Raw genomic sequence first — 7,671 nt, forward strand, 5'->3', positions numbered from 1 at the left:
TAAGTATTTGGGACACTTTCAAGTTTTCATTACTTATGTCTAATTCCATGTGTTTATGAAATATCTCTTTAAAATGTTAGATCTTTTCAATTTTTGAGATACTTTATAATCTGACATACAGTCAGTTTCAGTGCATATCATATATGCACTTGGAAAAAATACATATTGTTATTTTTTAGTAGAGAGCTGTACAAATGTGATTTAAGCTAGTATGTTCAATGATATTATACTAGCATTTTCTATCCTCATTGATTTTCTGCTTACTTATTCTACCCTTTAATAAGAAAAGTAGTCCATGCCTTTTAAATTTAGCATTTAGTCTACTTAAAATAAATGTCAGCAGGATTAGGTTTCATTCTATCATCTATTTATTCTTTGTTCTTTCTCTTTCTTTTTTTTTTTTTTTTTTTTTAGCAAGAAAAGTGCGGGGTGGGGCAGAAAGAGAGAGGGAGAGAGAGAATCCCAAGCAGGCTCCATGTGCAGGGAATAGCCTGACATAAGGCTTGATCTCACAACCCTGGAATCATGACCTGAGCTGAAGTCAAGAGTTGGACACTTAACTGACTGAGCCACTCAGGCGCCCTTATTTATTCCTATTTGTTATTTGTCCCAATTTCCCTCATATCTTTCCTTCTTTAAAAAAAAAAATAATGTTTTTATTTATTTTGGAGACAGAGAGAGACAGAGCATGAATGGGGGAGGGTCAGAGAGAGGGAGACACAGAATCTGAAACAGGCTCCAGGCTCTGAGCTGTCAGCACAGAGCCCGATGCGGGGCTCGAACTCACGGACCGTGAGATCACGACCTGAGGCGAAGTCGGAGGCTTAACGGACTGAGCCACCCAGGCACCCCATCTTTCCTTCCTTTTAATGAATATTGTATTGATAGTATTCCATTTAATCTCTACTCTTGGTATTTTACCTCTGCTTTTTTGCTTTGTTTTTAGCTGTTGCTCTAGGCTTTACAATATACATTTTTAAATTTTTCTTTCTATGATGATATATTACTTCACATATAATTTTAAAGTCTATAAGACTACGCTTCCAGGGGAGCTTGGGCGGCTCAGTCAGTTGAGCCTCCAACTGCAGCTGAGGTTATGATCTCACGGTTCACCAGTTCCAGTCCTACATTGGGCTCTGTGCTGACAGCTTAGAGCCTGGAGCCTGCTTTGGATTCTGTGCCTCCCTCTCTCTCTGCCCCTCTTCTGCTCACACTCTTTCTCTCTCTCTCTCTCTCAAAAATAAATAAACATTAAAAAAAAAGAATATGCCTCCATTTTTACTTCTTCTTTCAGGTAATATGATTATGGATCTTCTGCATATTTTATAAAATCATAAAATATTCTCATTACTTTTGTTTTAAAATTAATTATTACAAATCAAATCAATTATTGTGTTAGGTCATTAAAAAAGACCCTACCTCCCCCTCCTCAAAAACCTGTTTTTATATATTATAAATAAATGTGTATAAATATATATATATATATATATATATATATATATGTATATAACTTTCCATTTCTGTATTTCTTTTGTAGCTCATTTTTCTATCTAACATAATTTTCCTTCCTTATGACAGAGTTCCTTTAAGAACTTTGGGTACCAGTTAGCTGAGAATAAATTATTTTAGTTAAGTAGGTCAGATCAACCTGGTTTTGCCTTTTTATATGGAGAATATTTTTAATGGATATAGAATTTTAGGTTGATTTTTTTTTACTTCCATTGTCTTTAGTTTTGCAGTTTCTGATGAGAAGTCTGACTCCACTATTATTGGTTATTCTGTATGTATTCATTCATTTTTCCTTTTTTTTCTGGCTGACTATAAGTTTTGTTTTATTGATCTCAGCAATTTAATTGAGATATGCTTCAGTGTGCTTGTATGTATGATTATCCAGCTTGGCTTTATTTTAGTCAATTGGATCTATGGATTTAGAATTCTCATCAAATTTGGGGGAAAAGTCATCAATTATGTTATTAAATATTCTCCTCTCTCTCAGAAAGTAATTATATTAATGTCATTCAACTTTATATCCCACAGTTTATTGAAGCTCTCTTTTTAAAAATTGGTTTGTTTTGTCACTTTTTTGCTCTGTGCTTTAGTTTGGATAGATGCTATTGTCTTCAAATCTTCACATTTATTTATCTTTTCTTCAGTTGTTTCTCTTGATGTATCCTGGTGAATCTAGACTGTTCTTGTGAGCATAAAGTGCTTCCACTTTCATAAGTTGTAGCTACAGCTTGTCATTTTGTCTCCTAAAATGTTTCAGGTTGATTTCCAAGTTACAAGTTATGTACAGACAGCCTTTGCAGTTACTTTTAGACTATCTAAATGTTTCATAAAGCATGAGTTTCAAAATTTAAAATCTCCCTCCATAAATTGCTAGACATACTCAGATTTTGTCTTTCGTTATGCACTTTTAATTCTGGAACAACTCTGTTCAACTCTGAACAATTTGTGCAGAATTTTGTTCAGGAAAAAAATGATTCTGCATTTTGCCCAGAATATTTTTCAGAACAAAATCATTCTGCTTTTTCTAGAACACAACAAAAATTTATACCATTACCTATCATATACTAATCCAAAAGATTGAAATAAGAAAGTAATTATAATTGTAACAAAGCAATTAACATATTTACTTAGAACACTGAGTTGTAATTGTATACTGACTGCAATACACAGAATAATTTAAGCAGAAAGCAAAGCTTATGAATAAAAACAATGCAATTTTTACAACTATTCACAGTCCTTTTCACCATTTAATGCTGGCAAAAATTAACATGTAAATGAATATACATTTACATATAACCTAAAATTAAGAAACAAAGTATGTAAAATTAAAATTTTGTTTAGTAATAAATCTTAAATATTTTATTTTACTTAGAAATTACTTAGCTAACCAAAGCTTATCTGTTAATTAACCTGATAAAATATTATCCCAAAGTTTTATCATTTAAGTTACCAAAATGATGTCCAAGTTTACAAAACAGGGAACAATTACTGCTGTACATTTTCTTATAAAAATATAATTCAAGGGCTCCTGGCTGGCTCATTCAGTTGAGCATTGACATTGGCTCAGGTCATGATATCCCAGTTCATGGGTTCGAGCCCTGTGTCGGGCTCTGTGCTGACAGCTCGGAGCCTGGAGCCTGCTTTAGATTCTGTGTCTCCCTCACTCTCTGCCCCTCCCCTTCTCATGCTCTGTCTGTCTCTATCTCATAAATAAATAAATGTTAAAAAAATAATAAAAAAATATACAATTCATTGTAGTTTATTAGAAATTTATTACTTTTATATTATTAAATGTTAAGTGGGTATACCCTTAGCTTATTTTATCAGTAAACTAATTTGAGGTGTTTAACAGGTTCAAATTAGTTAGGCAAACAGCAAACTTTTATTGGATTTGTCAGGTTACTCCATGTTGGCATCTGGTTGAACTATCAAAATATAATTTTCAGCAAATAAAATTACAATATTTTTAAAATCTAAAATTCCATTTTTCAAATATTCTATTCAACACATTATTTAATAAAGAAAAAGTAAAATGCTAAGACTGATTCAAATAACATTTGAAGGCTTAGATATTTATAGAAATTTTAACCATGGCTAGTTATGATACGATTGTTGGATTAATTTCAAAACTGACTAATATCCTGCTGAGCAACATTCCTTAACATTTAGAGTTATCTTTTCTAGTAGAAATAAATTATTTGCATTTTAATCTGGTAAACTCTGTGTTTACACGTAACTTCAATAAGTCTTGGAACTACAATCAATAGTAAACAGTGAATCAAATAATACATTCCCCTAGAAAATCCCTAGGTGGGCCTTAGCCCATATATAATATTATGAATACATCACTCAGCTTTTTGCTTTATTTTTATGACTTGGATAATTTTTTCCAAAAATTTTCACAAAATTAAGCACTCTGAAGAATAGGCAGAATATTTTTTTAAAATTACAAAGATATCTATTTTTGAAAGTGTTTTTAAACACTTTCCTATTCTCATATTAATGTCCCACATAAAATTATTTATGAGTAAGATATTCTCTTTCTTAGAAGGACATGGCTGACTACTTATATAATGGTAATATTTTCTATTTGATTATTACTCTTTGTGGATATTTTCTTTATCTCTTAAGAAAAGTAAATTTATGGGGCACCTGGATGGCTCAGTCGGTTAAGCATCTGACATTTCTTTTCAGCTCAGTCATGGTCTCAAGGTCGGAGAGATAAGTCCTGTGACAGGCTCTGTGCTGACAGTGTGGAGCTTCTTTGGGATCCTCTCTTCCTCTCTCTATGCTCCTCCCCCCACTCACGCTCTCTCTCTCTCTTTCTCTCTCTGTCTCAAAATAAATAAACACTTTTTAAAAATTCAATTTATTTAAACTTAAAAAAAAACACAAAACACCATTCACCCAATATAAAGGATGTTTCCTTTATATTCATATTCAGAGAGTTATGAAACTAGAGTTGACTTTAAGAGTATGATTCAAAAAGAACGGGGTTCCTGGGTGGCTCAGTTGGTTAAGCCTCCTGCTCTTCATTTCCATGCAGGGCTTGATGTCACAGTCTTGGGACCCAGTCCCACATCAGAATCCAAGCCAAGTATGGACCTTGCTTGAGAGTCTTTCTCTCCCTCTCCTTCTGCCCCTCCTCTACTCAGTCACTCTCTCTCCCGATTAAAAATTTTTTTTTCAAAAAGGAAATTATTGTGCCTACAAGGGAAACCTCAGACTGAGGACAGGCTTCCCCTAAGGCTCTGTCCATCAGAGCATAATACTCTGGCCAGTCGTCTCCAAGATTCCAGCTCAGAAGCAGATGGTTTTTTTCCTCAACTGCAACAATTTACTTAGGATTGATTGCTCTTCTTGGTAACACATATAGAGCATATGGAGAAGCATTAAGATACCTAAAGTTTATTATATATTGTAGGTCAGATTGTACTTATTACCTAAATTTTATATTTGCCTTATATACATGACTTTCATTTTTTCAATTGCAATTATTTAATAATTATTAAAGAAATTTATGATCAAATAAAATTGGTACATATTTATAAGTAACTAATGTTAGAGAAAATATAATTAGATAAAATATTCTAAGCAATAGAAACAATAAACTGAAATTGATTAATAAATGTCAAATAAATTAAAAAGGAAACTACAAAAAAAATGAAAAAAGTAAAGATTAGAAGAATAAAGCTGAACTTATTTATAAATAAATTTATCACAAGTGAATAAAATCCACAAATTAAATGACAAAATTCACAAATTGTGTAAGCAAAGTAAATGCAGACAAACTAAACATAAGTGATGAGTTAATATTAAATACCACAGTTGAAAATAACAGAATAGATCAGGATAAGCACAAAAAATGCAAGCAAACAAAAAGCAGAAAAGGAACGATAACATTTATGGATAGATCTCAGGAAAAAAAACTTGGGAAGGTAAAAAAAAAAAATGTATTGAAAAACTGCACCATAACAAGAAGATAAAAATATCTAATATGTAAAATGCTACATTAAATTAACTTATGGTAGAAATATGGGGATTTTGACAAAATCAAAATCTTTTTTTTTTGACAAAATCAAAATCTTGATGAAAAACTCACTCTTTACCAAATCAAGAGATGAATTCACATTGTCTTTATCTATTCATTAGTGGATGGACACTTGGGCTGTCTCCACAATTTGGCTATTAACTTTAGAAGATGGTAACATTATCTAGTAGCAGAAAAACTCCCAATTAATAGCTCTAACATCTTCTTTTACAATAGCTGATAACCATAAACATGACTTGAAGAAATAGCTTGCATTATGTTAAATATTGTTTATCTTATAAAATAGTTACTAATATGCTAGCAATGCAACCAAATAAATAATATGTCGTTACAGAAACAATAATAATATCCCATATGGTAACACTTTTTACAAGTTAAAAACTATCTCTAAACATATTGTCAAATTTTATTATTAAGAAAATTCTACAAGGTAAGTGAAATAGGTATTACTAACCCAATTTAACTTATAAGAATGCAGTAAAAAGGAAAAATCTGAATTTTAAATCCAGAGATTCTGTTTCTAAGCTAGGTTTTAGCCAGTCTTTAAAACTTAGAAGGTGTAATTCATAATGAATTCAGATTAATTTTACAAAATATGTGTGGAATCAGTTGCATTTAGATTACATTTTATAATAATGTGTGAAAAATGAAACACAGTCTCATACAATTTTACTATTTATGTTATATTCCCCAACTAAAACTAAGCAATAGAGTTCTAAACAAAAATTAATAGTGGCATAGATTTTGAATTTGGAAGTGGGATTGTCATGGATAGGAAGTGCAGCTCTTTATCATAAAATAATATTATAGATATATTGAAACTTTTAATATACTTTTTTTTGTTTATTTATTTTTGAGAGACAGAGCATATGAGTGGAGGAGGGAAAGAGAGAGAGGGAGAGACAGAGGAGAAGAGAGAGAGTGTTCCAAGCAGGCTCCAGGCTGCCAGAACAGAGTCCCACATGGGGTTCAAACCCATTAACCGTGATCATGACCTGAGCAGAAACCAAGTCAGACACTTAACCAACTGAGTCACCTAGGTAGCCCTTTAATGTAATTTTGATTGGACCATTTCACTATACTTCAGAGTTCTAAAGAAAGAAGTCAAAAAATTACACAACTGAAGAGTCAGTTCTGACTATGACATATTACTTTGTAAATAAGGTTTTACTGAAACACAACCATCTGTTTACATATTGGTTATGGATTCTTCTCACTCCAATGATGAAAATCCATGAGGCTAACAAAGCCAAACATACTTGCTATCTGTCACTTTACTGGAAAAATTTGTTAGTAGATTTTTGGAAAAAAATATGGGTGTTTTTATTATTTTATATATTTATTAATATATACATAATAGGCAGAAATTCTGAATTAAAAAATGTGATTTTCAGTACATTTTATGTTTGTTGTACATGCTGTCTTATATTTAGCCTAAATCTTTCAGAATACACGTTTTCATCATCTACTCGGTCATCGATGTATCTAATTATAAAAATTGTATAAATCCTAGCATATATTGACATTTTTGCACCATATAGCTGATGAATGATTATTTGCATAAATATATGACACTCTAATATGCTTAGTTTTAGTCACCTAGTCAGGGTAAAGTTGTTGTTTGCTTTACGTTATATAGGGAGCTCAAATTAGGTAAGAAGTCTTTGTGATCCATGAGTAAGCAATAAAGAAAATCATGCTATTATTTGTATCTTCTCCACAAAAACTGCCTCAGTAGTGCTCACTTCGGCAGCACATACACTAACATTGGAACAATACAGAAAAGATTGGCATGGCCTCTGCACAGGGCTGACATGTAAATTCATGAAGCATGCCATATATTTTTTTACTTGCCTTGATAATAGAAACTTTCTAGACATAAACAGACCAAACAAGGGCAATCTTTGCAGAACCAAATCAGAAGCACACTTTTCCTACATTTCACTTTCTGGAACTGCTCCAGGGTTTAAATTGTGCCTGTACCTAGAGCAGCCGTGTAGCAAGGTTGCATACTTTGACAATATTATGAAACATAACCTATAATTAATCTATAACACATATATTCTTTACAAGAAAAAGAGAAATCCAAAATTAATGTCAATATTGACATT

The 7,671-nt window shown here is 31.8% G+C and overlaps 1 non-coding gene across 1 annotated transcript; it reads left to right on the forward strand.

The window, feature by feature from the left end:
• The first annotated feature begins 7,297 nt into the window (after positions 1-7,297).
• On the forward strand, positions 7,298-7,404 carry LOC122201474. The gene has a single exon (XR_006194186.1). It is a non-coding gene; the product is annotated as a U6 spliceosomal RNA (small nuclear RNA).
• Positions 7,405-7,671: the final 267 nt, after the last annotated feature.

This window comes from Panthera leo, chromosome D1 (assembly GCF_018350215.1).
Source record: "Panthera leo isolate Ple1 chromosome D1, P.leo_Ple1_pat1.1, whole genome shotgun sequence".
NCBI classification, from domain to species: domain Eukaryota; kingdom Metazoa; phylum Chordata; class Mammalia; order Carnivora; family Felidae; genus Panthera; species Panthera leo.